Source organism: Simochromis diagramma, unplaced genomic scaffold (assembly GCF_900408965.1).
Source record: "Simochromis diagramma unplaced genomic scaffold, fSimDia1.1 OVJJ01000611.1, whole genome shotgun sequence".
NCBI classification, from domain to species: Eukaryota; Metazoa; Chordata; class Actinopteri; order Cichliformes; family Cichlidae; genus Simochromis; species Simochromis diagramma.
Genome location: NW_024387175.1, coordinates 107 through 18,660, shown reverse-complemented (window position 1 = coordinate 18,660; position 18,554 = coordinate 107). Strand labels below are relative to the sequence as shown.

General features: G+C 42.1%; 2 long non-coding RNA genes and 1 other non-coding gene across 3 annotated transcripts; all 3 read right to left on the bottom strand.

Moving 5' to 3' along the window:
• Positions 1-1,624: 1,624 nt before the first annotated feature.
• trnaq-uug lies at positions 1,625-1,696 on the bottom strand. Its single transcript has one exon. It is a non-coding gene; the product is annotated as a tRNA-Gln (tRNA).
• Positions 1,697-3,654: 1,958 nt separating this feature from the next.
• LOC120744960 lies at positions 3,655-15,853 on the bottom strand. Its single transcript, XR_005698504.1, has 3 exons — positions 15,843-15,853; positions 11,681-11,685; positions 3,655-5,092 (listed from the first exon to the last, which is right to left on the bottom strand). It is a non-coding gene; the product is annotated as an uncharacterized LOC120744960 (long non-coding RNA).
• LOC120744962 lies at positions 11,800-14,295 on the bottom strand. The gene is made up of 2 exons (XR_005698506.1): positions 13,494-14,295; positions 11,800-13,279 (listed from the first exon to the last, which is right to left on the bottom strand). It is a non-coding gene; the product is annotated as an uncharacterized LOC120744962 (long non-coding RNA).
• Positions 15,854-18,554: the final 2,701 nt, after the last annotated feature.

Here is an 18,554-nt window from a genome sequence, read left to right as displayed (position 1 = left end):
TTGACATCTAATCATTCCTGTCCACCACACCTGATCTTTCTATTTCGATCTGACTTACAACATTTAACACAAACTTTTAAATCAATATATTTTCTTAGTAATTATTTTTATTTGTTTATTACATGCACTTAACATACAAGTATGTCGAATGGAAATCAGCAACTGCGTGGGATTATTCAACTAGTCGACTGTTGCAATGTGTCAGGATGGCCGAGCGGTCTAAGGCGCTGCGTTCAGGTAGCAGTCTCCCCTGGAGGCGTGGGTTCAAATCCCACTTCTGACAATTGTATCTTGGCACTTCTTTCTTGGTACTCATGGGTCTTTGATCAGTGGTTGTTGATCAATGGTCATGAGAATTTGCATAATCACGATGAAGCAACTGACCTCCAAGCCCACTGTTCCTTCAGGGGGCTGCTTTCAGTCATTATGCAAATATACTGTTTATAAGATTGGGGAAACCTGCAGTTAGCTGAGACTGAAGAAGTCACTTGGATGAGTGACGAGACGTTTTTCCCACTGAAAACGCTACATTCAGATGAACAGAATCAACCTTTGGAGACTTCTTACTGTTGTGACACTTGAAACTGGCAATTCTATATCAGTGGAGAACCAATTCCAACAGTCTAAGAGATGTCCATCAAGAGCCTGGGACGGTGGTATAATGTAGACCTCAATGATACCTGGCAACTTGACAAACGAAGGCAAAACTTGGCTAATGACCTCATGCGGATTAACAACACTGCACTCCTTGAGTGAGGCTTGAGATGTCACTCAAGGACTCCCGGGACCCTATAGTGAGGGGCGCTGCTCCCACCCTAGCAACAGGGAGGAAGTGGACCCCAGCCACGTCTGTGCTACAGGCCAAATCGGCTCTGAGCCATAATGACATGGTGGGTTGCGTCCAACAGGGCAGAGAAGGATTTGGTCTTGGCAACCTCGGTGGCAACAGGCATCTGTAACCAAACGTCAAAAAATGGTGGTGGAGGAGGTGTGTCGAAAGGAGGAAACAGTAAGACACGCCAGAGCCATAGCGCTGGCCAAGCAGGGTCACTGGATGAATTGGGAGAGTTTTGAAAAGAGGAAACTCTTATGGAGTGAAATCTGGTGAAATCGGTGGGACCTGATTTTTGGGGGGTGAAACCATACTGCATGTCTTCTCTGGCACATTGAATTTCTGTATAACTTGTGTTTTCTGTGAGAGCTTTATAAAATCAAGCAGCTAACCATGACGTCTGCCTTTACAAAACACTTGTCAATCACTAAAGAGTTCCTTCACTTGTCAGTCACTATGTGGTACTAAAGAGCTGTCTGAAATTCAGTTACAACCCACACAAAGTTACAGATTGGAGTATCCGAGTGCTGAGGTGCGCTTGTGCGCAAAAGTCACAAACACTCTGCTGACTCACTAACTGTACAGCTCCAAACCTCTTCCGACCTCAAAGTCAGCACAGAAAGTGGGCGCCACGAGCTTCGTAGTATGTGTTTACATGGCTGAACAGCTGCTATATTCGAACAAACGCCTTCAGAGGAGACTGCGACCTGAACGCAGTGCCTTAGACCGCTTGGCGACCAAAAACAAGTTACCATTATGTGACATGCAGTATGGTTTCACCTCCCAATAAGCAGGTCCCACCGAGATTTGAACACGGATCGCTGGAGTCAAAGTCCAGAGTGCTAACCATTACACCATGGAACCGATGTGAAACTGTGTGAACTGTCATGTCATGGCAACCTGCCTAAAAGTATTCAGCCAAATGATCAGTATGGATGACATTGTAGATTATTCGCACTACGTTTCTGAAAGAAATCTCCGTCCCGGGTCATCCGTGGATCGGGTTTCCTCCGAGGCGTAGGCACCTATAAGCAGAGTTTTGTCTTTACCCTATAAGATTCAAAATTATTCAAAGTAACACTCAGGTATGCCGTTCAGCAGGTTAGTTACGACGTCGGGAGTAGCTTGGGAGAACAAGGAAACACAGACTGCTTCAGGTTGCCTTCCCAAACCAACTCAAAGGTTTATTCATCATACAACAGTTTATATAGAGGAAAAAGGTTCGTGTGTCAGCAGATTCTCAGTTCAAACCGGTACAGACCAAATAAGGAAGCGTCTTCCTGCCCTCTGAGCAAAGAAGTATCCTTTGTATAGTTTATCAGTTCAGCTACAATTTATGATTATCCCAGCGAAATACACTCCTAGACATAGAATACAGAGTTCTTTCATTAGTGAATTCTGAAACAAACCACCTGGCCTTTAACAAACCCTTTTCTAAGAGATAAAGAAGGGAGGATGGGAGTAAGGAAGTGATCTCTGTGGTATTTTCGACCTTGAGGTACCAGCCTGTGATTCTTACACATTAATTCTTGGGTCACAGAGAAAGAGAAAAACAACTAGTAAATGGGCCTTATTGAGTAACAGTTTTCCTGTATAATATCACTATAAAACAATATCCTGTAAATGCTACCATGGTATCAAAATATCACAACAGTTCTCTCCTTTTATCATAAAATGATAACATAGTATAAAGACAGAATGTAATAACATAATCTAAAGACAAATCATAAACGTAAAACAAATCATAAATGTAACTGGTCCTTCGAGCAAGCTTAATATCAAAAATTCTGAGAGCGTATACATGGTATCACACAACAGACAATAATCATCAAAAACAAAATAATACATGCTGCAACGGTTACAAAGGCTACAATTAGTTCCTTCCATTTTCCAAACGTGTCCTGTAGCCACTTGTCTAGCCACTGACCGTGACCTGCATTGGCTCTTAGTTCTATCTGCAATGCTTCAAGTCTATTCATAGCTTGTGTGAATGAACCGTTAGGGGCGGTATTATTGGGAATGAAAGTACAGCATACATCTCTAAACCTCACGCAAACACTTCCCTTCTCAGCTAACAGCATGTCTAAGGCCATTCTATTTTGCATGGTCATTAAAGAGATAGCAGACATCTGTTCTCCTAGGGCTTTAAGGGCCGTATTGGTCAGATTGGTATGTCTTTGCTGATGGTAATAAACATAATTGATCCAGGCTACATTTTTGTTTACCTGTATCCACGGTAGTATTGAGGCAAACCCTTCTGATATTTCTCCTTGTGCCTTTAATTCCTTTGGTATCCCGCATGGAACTCCTATAGCATCTATGTAAACGTTATGTGAGTAAGCGGAGCGTTTTGTACGTCTGCTGGATACAGGCAGATCAGAGGTTTGTTGTATTAGTAGTTCTTGGGCTAAAGTTACTAGACCACAGGTACCGGTCCAATTAACAGGTAAGGCTAATCTGAGAGTATTATTGCACAACCAATAACCGTTAGGGATTGCTCTAGTTAGGCGCGTGACCATGTGTGATTTAACTAACTCCCCCCAGTCAGTATCATTTAGTACACCCTCTGGGGAAACAATGATCGATTCTCCGCTCGAACTTGAACTGTGTGTGTGTTCCTCCAGATATGATAAAACTTCAGCCACAGAGACAGCTAGCCATGTCTCATTACAGCGTGCACCTGGGGAGTCAGAGAAGAATGTATAGTTATCCTTTGTATAATCTATGTGGGTGTCTGGGCCAGTTAACTTTAGTCTGCGCAGACATATCATACTAGTATTAAAATGGAAAGGGATCTGTCCTAGGGGTAGTGAGGGCTTTAACCTATTCTTAGGGCGTTTCATTGGGGCGCAGGTCCCTGCGGTGTCATTAGATAACTTCAATAATTCGCCTAATGGAGTCTCAGGGTTAGTTGGTGTGTGTGTGTGTCTAAGTAAGCAGTCGAGAGGGCTCAGAGTCAACTGTAAAGTGTCTTTAAGGAGAGCATTATCTCCGCCGATTTTCTCTAGTCCCTCAGTGAGGGGGAAACCGGATATGGGGTATCCTACTATTACCTGTTCTGGATTACCCTTTGAACAGACATAACAGTTACTGTTTCCTAAATCACGAGCAGCTGTTCTAGCATTTTCATACCAGGAGTTAACTCCTGCTCTAGAGGGCGCATAAAATGGTTTATTAGGGGCGTCTATGTTGCCATTTACTGATTTTAGGGAACGTGAGGAGCGTATTAAGTAGGTGTCTCGTAAACTAGAGCATGAGGTATTGTCAGCAAAATATGACCTGCAGAAATGTGTACATGGTTGCAGTCTACAATACAAAATAGCAAAGAAAAATCCTAAGGTTAATGCGATAAATATGATAAATAACCTAAATATATAAGAAAATATATAAGAAAAACAGTTTTCTTCAGTTGTCTCCTGGCCTGGTCCCAGGTTCGAGAGACATAGAATAAACGTCGTATGATGACAATGGGCATTTCATTTTCTCCATGATCAGGATGGAATGAGTCTATCTTTATCAAGTTAGACATCATGTGGTACTCTCGGCTTTCTGTTCCTACTGGATGTTCGAGTACCTTGTTGTTGTTCAGGTGAAGCATCAAAGAGCTCTCTGAGTCTTGGCTCTTTCAGGCGTTGTGTGTTAATCAGTGATTGCGTGTGTGTAGGTGTATTGGATCCGGGCGCTGGCTCGCCTGAGTCGTCGTCTACCTGTGTGTGTTTATTTGTTCTGGTTCCCGGCGCTGGCTCGCCTGAGTCGTCGTCTACTTGATCCAACACCTGAGGTGGTCTGGTTGGGCTGGTCTTAACCCTGCTGGCATGAATCCACTGAGGTTGTCCGTCTGTGAGGATGCTGGTTCTCGTCACTGCAAGCACAGTCTGGGGGCTGGAAAACGCGGCCTCCCCGAGTGTCCTTGGTTTTAGCGACTTCACCAACACCGCGTCTCCTGGTCTCCACTGGTGAGTTGGAACTGTGGAGGGGAGAGGCTGAGAGAGACAAACTTTCTGATAGTTACTATTCAGTGTTTCTACCAGATTGTGAACATAGTCGGACAATGCAGTGTCTATGTCCCCTTCCAATAGCGGTGCCCCTCTGGAGGCTGACCATGGTGTTGGAAATGGTCTTCCCATGATTATTTCAAATGGAGATAATTTGGTTGCTGCGGATGGAGTCATAATGTATGAAATGGAAAATCTGGTTGTGATAAATGCTGATGTTTTGCTTTTGGTCTCCCTACATTAGTTCGTGCACATGTTAGACAGGCTGCTAATATGCTTTTTACTGCATGTAATGTTTTCTCAATTACAAATCTTGATTTTATTGCCCCTATTACCCCTCCCTGTCCGACATGACTCACACCGTGAAAATGTCGGACAAGGACTGGCAGCAGGGAAGATGGGAGGGCGATCAAACCCTCAAGATTTTTGTATAGGCCATCTCTGTCATCTAAGGTACAGTCATTATCCTCCCAATAGGTGTAATCAGATGCAGAGGCCTGCTCTTGTATAAATTTTAAATCAACATTTGTTTCTAAATAGTCTGAGAGTGTAACAAGTGGCAGCTGTAGGGGCACAGATAATACTTCCTGTGGAGGTGGGAGCTGTGATGCAGCTGCAGCTTTGGCAGTCACGTCTGCTAGGGCATCACCTGCTGCTTCGTCTGTGTCAGCTGTACTGTGTCCTTTCGTTTTAACGACTGCAACGGCCGATGTTAGCTGTATAGCCTGAAAAAGTCTTTGAACAAAATCAGAATTTAGCAATTGATTTTCCGTCAGCAGATCTAAATCCTCTTTGTCTCCACAATGTGCCAAAGTCATGTACGACGCCAAACGCATAACGGCTGTCCGTGTAAATTGTCACACGCTTATCCACATGTAACTCACAGGCGCGTATTAAAGCCATGAGCTCTGCTTTTTGTGCTGAGTGAAATGGTAATGAGTGAGCCTCTAGTATGATGTCAGGCAATGTCACCACTGAATAGCCACAAAGAAATGAGTTGTCATTCGGCCTTGAACAGGACCCGTCCACATAAACCGTGGCTGAGTCTGGAATAGGTGTTTGCTCTAAATCTGGACGTGGTGCTGTGGATTCCTGTATACGCGTCATGCAGTCATGAACGTCAAGCCCGTCTGAGCCATCCTGTCGGTCAGGGGAACACAGCATACGGCTCAATAAATGTGCTGGCGAATTGGGTGTGCTGCTTGCTTTTATAGTGAGATTTGCTGTTGACCTGAGCGACGTTGTGCGGTCATATGTTGTGTAGTTATGTTTGCTAGAATGGTCGTGACCTGGTGATTGGTGTGTAGAATAGTGTCATGTGAGAGTGTGAGCTTCTCGCAGTCCCTTATCATGATAGAGCAAGCTGCTACTGCCCTCAGGCAGGCCGGCATCCCCTGAACAACCACAGGCAGCACCTTTGAATAGAAGGCTACTGGACGGTAGCCACTGCCATGCTCTTGGGCCAATACACCCGTACATGTTGTGCCGTTCTCTGTAACGTACAGATGGAATGGTAAGTGGTAGTCAGGCAGACCCAAACAAGGGGTGGAAGTCAGCGCTCCTTTTAATGCATTGAAAGAGGCAGTCATTTCTGTGGACCACAGTATTCGAGGAGGCTTGTCTTTTTTACAACAGTCACGCAGAATGTGGTCATGAAAAGAACAGTCTGGTATCCACTGTCTGCAATAGTTCACCATGCCTAGGAAGGACAGCATTTCCTTCTGTGTAGTGGGCCGAGGGACAGAGGTCACAGCTTTGACCCTGTCTGCAGTCATGGAACGTTTTCCGTGAGACAGTGTGAATCCCAAATATTGAACAGAAGTCTGACAGTACTGCATTTTCTTTGCCGATGCTTTGTGGCCAGTCTGTTGGAGGTGCTGGAGAAGCATGTGTGTAGCAGTTTGACATAGTTCCTCACTCGGAGCACAGAGGAGGAGGTCATCCACGTACTGTATCAGGGTACAGCCCTCCGGAGGAGTGAAGCTATCCAGGGTAGCACGGACCACCATTGAGAAAGCAGCAGGGCTATCTACCATGCCTTGGGGCAGACGAGTCCAGGTGTACTGCTTATTTCTATGTGTAAATGCAAATATCGGCTGTGTGTCTTCATGCACAGGCACTGAGAAAAAAGCGGAACACAGGTCCACCACGGTAAAATGTGTAGCTGTGGATGGAATGGATGTCAATATGCTGGGAACGTCTGGGACGAGAGGTGGCAGAGGCATAATGACTGCATTAATTTGCCTTAAGTCTTGTGTGAAACGCCATACGCCAGGTTTGTTAGGCTTTGGCACAGGATTGACAGGAGTGTTATATGGAGATACTGTGGGCTTTATTACTCCAACTGTCAATAAATCTCCTATGATGACATCTAGGGCTGCGGCTTTTTCGGCAGAAATGGGATATTGCTTGACATATACTGGCTTGTTGTGTTTCAGCTGTGCGTGATAAGGTGTACAGTCAATAAATCCTACATCATTCTCACCTTTTGACCATAATGTCATATTCTAGTATTCAGCTGGCAACGTAACTGCAGAAATAGTACAGTGGATAGGGTAGGTTAGATCTATGTGTCGACATGGTGTAGTTATGTCATAACCTATGTCTGAGTTATATGACAAGACCACTGTTTTGACCTTCACTAGTGTGAGCAGTTATCATGTTGTTGAACAGTGTGAGAGAGACAAAAATGTGGCTCCTAGGTGTGGGATTACCTGGTAGTGGTGTCTGTACACGTGTTTGGCACAGTGTGTGACATGGAGTACCGGACAAAAAGATGTTGAGTTCATTCTCTGCTGAGGCGTCCAGCTGACACAGAGGCTGTTCCTTCTCCATGGTGTCGGTGCATAGGGCAGAAAAAACATAAGCTGTTATCAGTGTCAGCAAACATTTCACCCTTTGTGTTAAATGAAATACACAAATTCATTTTTGCTCTGGGTGTCTGCGGCTGCTGGAAAACGGAGCTAAATTTGTTGTTGCCAGTTACCTTGACTGGAAGAGCTCTGCTGCCGCCTAGTGGCAGGAGCTTGTCCTGCGTTTTGTGGTTGAGGCGCGCATGCTCTATTGGAAGCTGCAAATTTGCATTCCCTAAACCAATGTCCTATCTTTCCACAGCAAAAACACACATCTCTACTCTTATCTTTCCGCCCTCTGAAACCTCCCTGCTGTGCTGGGGCAGGTGGTACTCCTGCATACATTAGTTTCTCACTTTCTTCTGGATCTGCAACATCAAAATTCAGCATCATTTTAACATAGACTTTATATTTTATTTTTTTTCGGTTTTACAGTTTAATTTCGATTTTTCCTCGGACCTGTCTGAGGTCTTTGAATTATTCTGACCCATGTTCAGTGATTTCCAGAGGGGTTTACACGCTTGAAGGATTTATGTTAGTATTTTTGCTGTGGCACAGCTGAGGTTACTTTCAATTTATTGCTAGCAATTTTATCTTTTCTTTTGTTTTTTTGGTGAGCAACTTCTCACTTAACGAGCAACTTCTCGCAAAACAACAGGCAACTTCCTGTGTCTCTCTGCTTTTAATTTACTTTATTCGGGGACTAAGGAAGATTCGTCAGTGTATCCCATTTATCTGGGCCACTAAGGAAAACTTCGTCAGCATATCCCGTTTCTTTATGGGTCACTGAGAAAGGTATAACACAGTCTTTATAAATAAAAAAGACACGTATTTACCTTCGTCAGCGGATCCCACTTCTGACACCAAGTTGAAAGAAATCTCCGTCCCGGGTCATCCGTAGATCGGGTTTCCTCCGAGGCGTAAGCACCTATAAGCAGAGTTTTGTCTTTACCCTATAAGATTCAAAATTATTCAAAGTAACACTCAGGTATGCCGTTCAGCAGGTTAGTTACGACGTCGGGAGTAGCTTGGGAGAACAAGGAAACACAGACTGCTTCAGGTTGCCTTCCCAAACCAACTCAAAGGTTTATTCATCGTACAACAGTTTATATAGAGGAAAAAGGTTCGTGTGTCAGCAGATTCTCAGTTCAAACCGGTACAGACCAAATAAGGAAGCGTCTTCCTGCCCTCTGAGCAAAGAAGTATCCTTTGTATAGTTTATCAGTTCAGCTACAATTTATGATTATCCCAGCGAAATACACTCCTAGACATAGAATACAGAGTTCTTTCATTAGTGAATTCTGAAACAAACCGCCTGGCCTTTAACAAACCCTTTTCTAAGAGATAAAGAAGGGAGGATGGGAGTAAGGAAGTGATCTCTGTGGTATTTTCGACCTTGAGGTACCAGCCTGTGATTCTTACACATTAATTCTTGGGTCACAGAGAAAGAGAAAAACAACTAGTAAATGGGCCTTATTGAGTAACAGTTTTCCTGTATAATATCACTATAAAACAATATCCTGTAAATGCTACCATGGTATCAAAATATCACAACAGTTTCCATGGCTGAACAGCTGCTATATGTGTTATGAGAAGGATAATGTGTGTTTCTTCCAAAGTATCTAACAGTGGTAACCTCCACCAAACTGACACTGCAATGTCAGAATGGCTGAGCGGTCTAAGGCGCTGCGTTCAGATTGCAGTCTCCCCTGGAGGTGTGGCTTTGAATCCCACTTCTGACATTGAAGCTTTACTCTTCTTGATATTGTGACAAAATACTCTTGGGTTAACCACGAGCTTTCTAAAAACTTGCATATAACAATTGTGCACCATTCATTCCTCATCTTTGCTGCCCATCATTACAACTTTGCTAATGATGGGCACCAGGTTAGTGTCATGATGTTACCTCAGACATGGTTAAAAGCCCTGTTAACGTAAGTGCTTCTCGCCGGGTGCGGTGGCGCGTGCCTGTAATCCAAGCTACCGGGAGGCTGAGGTTTGAGGATCGTTTGAGCTCAGGAGCTCTGAACTGCAGCAGGCTATGTCGATCGGGTGTCCGCATTACGTTCGGCATTGATATGGTGATCCTGGGGGAGCCTGGGACCACCAGGTCACCTAAGGAGGGGTGCACCGGCCCAGGTCGGAGACGGAGCAGGTCAAAGCCCCCGTGTCGCTCAGTAGTGGGATCGCACCTGTGAATAGATGCTGTAGCGCAGCCTGAGCAATACAGCTAGACCCAATCTTTATACACATCCTTATACTTGTCTCTAGATCACACAGCATCCTCATCAGCATGTCTTGGTCTTTTTAATTCAAGTCCAAAACACTCACAAATCTGCTGCTCTGCTTGTCCTGCACCACCTCCACCTGCAGGACAGCTGCAACTACATCCTCCACTCTAAACACGCCACCGCCCAGCAGGTGGAGACAAATTCAAAGTAGGACATTTCCTTGGTGAGGAGAGAGGATGGAACCAAAAATGCATTTATCCCCGTGTTCTGTGTTGATGAAAATCACCCAACAGGAAAGCAGCTGGGCATTCATTTGAAACCAGTTCACAGGTTGGGCTGTGGTTCCCCCTCTAGCGTGTCTGCTTGAACTTTCAACTGTGAACCTCTTAGATCCAACCTTCCCAACTGCTCATCTCGCAAAAGACAAAATAGAAGAACCCAGAATGTCTTTTTATACCTGCTCACGCTTTTTCACGCTTCCCTCACAGGGCGTCACATTTCACACTTTGGCCATCCAATCAAGTTGTTGACATCTAATCATTCCTGTCCACTACACCTGATCTTTCTATTTCGATCTGACTTACAACATTTAACACAAACTTTTAAATCAATATATTTACTTAGTAATTATTTTTATTTGTTTATTACATGCACTTAACATACAAGTATGTCGAATGGAAATCAGCAACTGCGTGGGATTATTCAACTAGTTGGCTGTTGCAATGTGTCAGGATGGCCGAGTGGTCTAAGGGGCTGCGTTCAGGTCGCAATCTCCCCTGGAGGCGTGGGTTCGAATCCCACTTCTGACAATTGTATCTTGGCACTTCTTTCTTACTGGTACTCATGGGTCTTTGATCAGTGGTTGTTGATCAATGGTCATGAGAATTTGCATAATCGTGATGAAGGAACTGACCTCCAAGCCCACTGTTCCTTCAGGGGGCTGCTTTCAGTCATTATGCAAATATACTGTTTATAAGATTGGGGAAACCTGCAGTTAGCTGAGACTGAAGAAGTCACTTGGATGAGTGACGAGACGTTTTTCCCACTGAAAACGCTACATTCAGATGAACAGAATCAACCTTTGGAGACTTCTTACTGTTGTGACAAAATACACTTGAAACTGGCAATTCTATATCAGTGGAGAACCAATTCCAACAGTCTAAGAGATGTCCATCAAGAGCCTGGGACGGTGGTATAATGTAGACCTCAATGATACCTGGCAACTTGACAAACGAAGGCAAAACTTGGCTAATGACCTCATGCGGATTAACAACACTGCACTCCTTGAGTGAGGCTTGAGATGTCACTCAAGGACTCCCGGGACCCCATAGTGAGGGGCGCTGCTCCCACCCTAGCAACAGGGAGGAAGTGGACCCCAGCCACGTCTGTGCTACAGGCCAAATCGGCTCTGAGCCATAATGACATGGTGGGTCGCGTCCAACAGGGCAGAGAAGGATTTGGTCTTGGCAACCTCGGTGGCAACAGGCATCTGTAACCGAACGTCAAAAAATGGTGGTGGAGGAGGTGTGTCGAAAGGAGGAAACAGTAAGACACGCCAGAGCCATAGCGCTGGCCAAGCAGGGTCACTGGATGAATTGGGAGAGTTTTGAAAAGAGGAAACTCTTATGGAGTGAAATCTGGTGAAATCGGTGGGACCTGATTTTTGGGGGGTGAAACCATACTGCATGTCTTCTCTGGCACATTGAATTTCTGTATGACTTGTGTTTTCTGTGAGAGCTTGTGAAGAGAAATTGTAGAAGGCAAAGGAACTCAGACTCAAGATATCTTAATACATGTGCACACATGGACGACCCCCCCTCATGGCCCCATCCATCCCGCACTAGATGTGTGCAGGACAAATGTGAGTGAGAGGGAAGACCGCCCAGGGCATCCAGAACTTGCTTTATTTATACAAGTTTTCAAGGAAGTAGGAGTGGCAAAAACATTTCCATAAAAGGAAAAAGAGACCGTTAGCTTGTCAGTAGCTGAAACAAAGGAGGTAGTATGTATAGAAATGCAGACATTCCATAAAAGGGAAGAGAGAGAGAGGGGGAGCGCCAGTCTGTCTGTTTAAAACCGGATGTCACCACATTCCTCTAAACATATGGCTTCAATCTCTCTCTCTCTCTGTTGGCTCCAATTCACAAACTCCTCTTCTTTAATGAAGCTACAACTAAGCATAATTCACAAAATTAAAAAATCTTTCATCATTCCCTCCTGTTTGTAGCTGAAATTAAAGAAAATACATCAATGTGTTTCAGACACAGACCCTACATTGTGAGTGCTTTCGGTCTGGTCGTCTTAAAATGTGTATCATTCAAACATAATCATTCATCACATTAGCTTCATACTCATCGTCTTCTCCTTCTTCCTCATCTGGCACAGTGACATATGCAACAAGAGATTAGGATATCATTCTTGATACCATTCCTCTTACACAGGGAATACCACATTTAGTAAAGATACAAAACATGATAAGTATTAGGCCAATAAACATCAAAACCTTAAACATCAATGTTCTCCATGAGCCGCTCAATCGGTTACCTGTGCCTGTTGAACATTTCTAAGTAATTGTAGAGCATTTGTCATATTATCAGAATGCACATTGTCTGAAATATATGTACAACAAGTTGTATCGAACAAAACACACAGTCCTCCCTTTCCCGCCAAGATCATGTCCAGGGCGACTCTGTGTTGCATAACAGTCATTCTTATGGCATCAATTTCCTGATTTTGCCCTTTGTTGATGGTGGTCGATGCGTTTAAAAAACAGCTCAAAACGATAGTCCAATAGTCAGGGGGTCGCTGTGGTTTAGGACAATTCCTGAATATTGATAATCTAGATTGGCAAAGCTTGCTGCGCATGTCACTTGAGTCATATTCATAGGTCTGCCATATAATATAGCATGCTGTGTTGTAGTAAACATGTGTGAACATATATATCTGTATCAGGCATTGTTCATCCAGAGATGGATGTGGTCCTGTGTCACTTCGACCAGGTGTGAATTGTCATATGTCCATGTCCTTCTATGCAAGTTGGCTTCTTGATCCTTTAAGTGCATCAGAGTCCATGCTGTAACCAGCAGGGCCAAGGTGGTGAACAGAATAATCTTCATGATGACCAGACACACCGATTCACTCTGGTGAGTAGACTACCAGCGAAGTGGAGAGGCGGGATATACCCAATCAGCCCTTCCTCCACCGGTAGATCACCAAAGAGTCGGGGTGGTGGTGTCTTTAAGTTGTGCTGTCACCCACTTCCACCTTTTTGCAATGGCTCTGGTGGATCCAAAAAGGCTTCTCAGCGATTTTGCAAGCTGTTGGTGTCGTTAGGAGTACTTGGCACGGACCTTATCGCCTGGTTTTAATCTGCAAGAGACTTGAGAAGCGTCGCATAACAGTTCAAAACAATATCCCTATTTTCTACTAAAGTTGTCTCTCTAACAGATTTATCTATTAGTTCACTTGTATCAATTCATGCATCTTTTCACTGAGGTCTGATTCAAACTCTTACTTCTGATTCTTTCCAAAAATAATTTCACATGTAACAATTTATATATGTGTGTTTTCTATTTTTATTTACCTCTTTGTCGCGATCTGGTGGACATCTCTAAACACCATCATGAGTTCAGGCTTCAATTTCAACCCAATTATACTCCTCTGGGCTTCACCTTCCCACTGGCCCCTGTACCCTTCTCAAAGTGTCCTTTGTTGTCTTAAATCTCCAGCAAACACAATCTGTTTCTTCTCCGTTTCCTTTCAGTATTTTCCTTGTAGATTAAGTCCCAGCCAGGCAAATATCACATTCAGTGCCTTTAAACAGTTATGTCACACTGTTCTTACCAGCCTGCTGTTAATTCTTCAGGTTCACGATGTTCTGTTGGTCTTCATCAGGAGATTAATTGTCCTTTGAGCTTCTTCTCAGGATCGGGACAAGTGGGAGGTCAAGCTGTAAAATTTTAAGCCAAACTTTGGCCTGTTTCTCCCAATTATGTTAATCTATGATTTTGCCGCTACACTCGAAATTCTAGGTTGAGAAAAGTCCACCTTTATCTATTTGTGGCCTATATTAACACACTAAACCATACCATTAATATCATTTTCATGTCTTTTCTTAAAGCCTCCAATTGCTTCATCTGGCTAAAGTCTGTCTCTTCTGTTTTTTTCTCTCTGGGTGCTCACTCCTTATATGGGCATGCAACGGTCCTGTCACACACACACTTCCTGTTACTCTCTTTTGTGTTTCTGCAGGCTAATCAAACTCATTTTGTATTTACAATCTACAAACCCTTTGTAATTCTACTAACTTTTACATTTTTGTCTATTTTAGGCATTTTCTAAGTCTCTGTTTTATGGTGCTGTTAGTTCTCTCTACTAACCCTGCATAGGTGATAAGCACAATAATTTCTTATGCTGAATCTTAGTGCTTCAGAGACCTTACTGATCATATCATTGACAAAATGTGTCCCATTGTCTGATCTTGTCACAGAAGGGATACCATATGTTGGAATAAAAATGATTACATACCATTTTGCAATGGAGATTGCCTCTGCTTTTTACTGGATATATCTCTGGTCAGTTTGAAAACACATCTATGATCACTAAGGCATATTTTGATCTTTGACATTCATTCAATTCAATAAAATCCATGTGGATGGTGTGGAGAACTTGGCCTCTCTTAGGTCTTAAGTTTCCTTGTGAGTTGTTGTTTTTGACAGAATAGGCATGTTCTTACAAATTTTTTTGCTAAAGTTTCAAAATTTATAGTGTAAAAGTGTGTATTGTCTTGTTTATCTATACTATACTTCCCTCCTGTTGACACATGTATTACATCATGTGTCACTACAACCGCTGTCCTGTGTAACGACTCTGGTAGTATTGGTTTTCCATCACAGACCATTAAGTCATCTTTCAGTTGTGCTCCACATTTCAGCCACTTGTTCTGTTCAGTGATTGTTGCAGCTTTTTGTTCGGTTTTTAGTACATCAAGTGGTATTTGTGAGCAGTAGTTGATTACTAGTAGCTCTGCCGATTGTTGTGCAGCCTGTTTTGCTGCCTGATCTGCAAAATTATTTCCTTTTGTGACAATAAAATTGTCTTTTGATATACTGCACATTTGCAAAGTGCCAATTGTTTTGGCAAGGTGATCACTTCTAATAAGATTTTCAAAAAGCTGCCGTGTTTCACTGGGTTACCCATAGAGGTGACCATACCTCTATTATGCCAAATTTTTGCAAAGTGGTGCACTGCTGAAAGAACAGACTGGCTGTCAGTGTATATATTTATATTTTGGCCTGTGTGCAATTCATATGCACATATGACTGCATACGTGCAGCTGACTCTTTACTGCCTCTGCTGCGGCTACACAGGCTTGAACATGCAGGCCTAACGCAACAGAGTCTAATTTACACGAGTCTAAATTTCACCAGGAATGTTAACGAGCATTGTTTTCCTCCAAACGCCTGTGTTATCACAGCTTTCATATAACCTGCTCCTCTATCTACTCGTAAGTAGAAAGGCTTATCATAGTCAGGCAATGCTAAAACTGTATCTGTCTGTAATGCCTATTTTTAAATGACTGAATGCTTCTTCTTTTTTCTTCTCTATAGATGCAACATTACATTTTCACTTTAAGACATTTTTAGATGATTTCTAGTTTTTCAAAGAATTCACACATCTCACACATCTTACATATTTCAAACTTTGAAGTTAGGAGTTTTTATATATATATATATATATGTATGTTTTTAAACTTTGAATTGCTCACAGTTCTAAAACTGGGCATTTGTAAATCATATGCCTAATCATATGTATCACTGCGATCCACAAGTATGGTCACAAATTCGCTTCCAAACCAACAAAATAAAATAATCAAACAAAACAAAAACATACATGAGTCCGGACACAAAAAGAAAAATGCTGCTACTGAAACAGAGCAGACGTGTGAGGGAAAACTGAGCTCACAGACAGCTGCATGTGTTGGCTTTTATGCAGCTTCTGCTCTAAAAACAAATAAATAAAAAATAAAAGAAAATGTGTAACATGCTCATCAACTTAGCGGTGTCCACATATTTAATTCAGCTTCTCAATTCCTGTAACTTTAGCTGTTGTCTACAGGGTTTGGCTTATTAGTTGTTATTATAGATGTGCTCTATATCTCAGTAATATTTTAACTAGGATAAATGACAGGTTTTCAAGCAGGTTAAGTGCCTCTATGCACCTAATTCGTTTAGATATTCCTTTATTTTCTTCATCTCATATGTCATTATACTGAGTTTGAGCAAACCTTAAGCTTGATGCAGACTACTTCATAACAATCGTCCACCTCACATCATAACTGACTAGGTTGCTTCTTATATTAATATTATCATCTTTTTCTTTTCTATATAATAACAATAGTATATTACAATATTTTATTAGTGTATATCACTACACTACTGAGCCAATTTAATAGTAGGATCATCTTACCTCGGCAAACAGATAATTTAGAATTCATCCAATCTGTACAAATTGGCTTTTTCTCTGAACAGGTTTGTGCCTACTTTTTAAACTGGTCTTCTGTTTGCCTCATCTCAGATCCAACCTTCAGTCACCTTCATTCTCTCTGTTGCATGTCGAACCAAGTAATTTATTATTATATATTTTATATTTATTTTGTATCCATCAAGGGCTTCGGGTGATCTGCAGTTTCACCCTTTCCCAAGCTGGAGACATTTACCTTTTCACACACTTTCCTTGGCTGAACAATGACACAGCCTTAATGTACCTTATGCATCTCTCTATTTTATTTAAAAGGTTTTTGTGTGAATATTTTCCTTTTATTCATTTTATACATTCTGGGCATGGCCGTCATGCCAACTATGTTTCATTGTTAATATCAGTTTACAGGTTGTTATCCTTCCTATTATTAGTTTCAATACGTTAAAAATAAGTTCTAATGTAATTTTGTCTTTATTTATTTTATTTTTGTACTTCTTATATTTATATCTATTCAGTGGGGTCTGTTTCCAACCTTTTTAAACTACTTTAAACTACATTGATCTCTAGTTTTCACTTAATAAGGGTTTTGTCAGTCACTGCACTGTAGTGTGACCTGATGCTGATTTTACTATTAAAGTATCTTCTGAGAATTGTACTTCCTATGGTTTTTTGTTCGAAAACGGTTTTACATACTCCTGTATCACATAACATCCGCACTGGTTTGCCATTTACTTCAGAAAACTAATTGATAGACATTAAATACTTCTGCGTCACTTTTGTCATTTTTACTTGGCTTTTTCTCATTTATTCATTCATTTAAATATTGCCGTTTGTCTGTTTTATATCTGCAATCTCTGGCAAAATGCCCTTCCTTACCACAATTCCAGCACATATTATCTCTTTCTTCACTTCTTTCACGTAAGTCTATCTGTCCTACATATCTCTGGCCCTTTCCTCTAAATTCCTCCTGTCTGTTACTTTCTAAATCCTCCTAAAAGTGCGATAAACTCTGTTTCTGGATCTAATGGGAAAGTACCTGTGCTTGCAGTTTTTATTTATATTACACGGAGCGCGTGCTCGGCATTTTGCAATGCGTCGGCTAGTGGTCATTCATTGTGACCTAATGTTTTTTTTTCCAACGTGGATTTCACTGCGGATAGCAGGCCATTCAGGAACGCATTCATTATACCTTCATTATAATCCATTCCTGAATGTTGCCTAAAAACCGGACGCAGGCGATCTAAAAAAATCGGACGCTGTTTCATTCTTCTTTTTGTTTTTACTTCGCCAATTTTGCCTATCTTTTCGTGACCACGGCAAGAACACGAATATATTTGGGTTATTATCACGTTGTGCCTCTGCATAAGACCAGACTGAGGTCTAAACAGATCACAGGATAGTTTAAGGGGGGTCGCAGCAGCGGAAGTGGGGGTTGGCTTCACAGCAGCAGGGGTGGGGGTTGGCTACCTCTGCCTTTTTCATTTTTCTTTTTTCTTTAAATCTTTTGTTTCTCCTACTTTCAGTAATAATGCAGATGGGCTACATTTTTTTCTTCTAAATACTGTTCATCAACAGTAAACTTAGTGGGCTTATTACCCATTAAAACAAAAGTGCAGAGCCTTCTCTGGTATTAGACTTAAAGAGTGGTTATTGACTACGCCCTTCAACTCCAGCTATTCTGGAGCGGTGTCAATTTTATGAGATGAAACTCAACCGTTCTCTTTTGTCACCAGTACTTCAGCTACTGACAGGAAAATAAAATGACAATAACAATGAGAGTGATTCAGCAGCGTACTGTGCTGTCAATCAATTCACTCTCAACACACAAGAAAACACAAACATTTATGTACAGACATTTTACAACAGTCGCGCAGACCTTTTCGGGCAGGTCAGTCCTAAAAAATTCCCAATTTAATCCTTAAAGCCTTTATTGTCGAAAATCCTTTCGGCGGATTAGTCCTTAAGCTTTTATTTTTGAAAATCCTTTAGGCGGATTAGTCCTCTTATTTTTACACGTGAACCCTTTCAGCGGGTCAGTCTTAAGCTTTTATTTTACAGATCCGTGCAGTGGATCAAACTCATTCAATCCGTTCGGTGGATTACTCCTAAAGCTTTATTTTAACATGTGGACCCTTTTCGGCGGGTCAATCCGAAGGCTTTTATT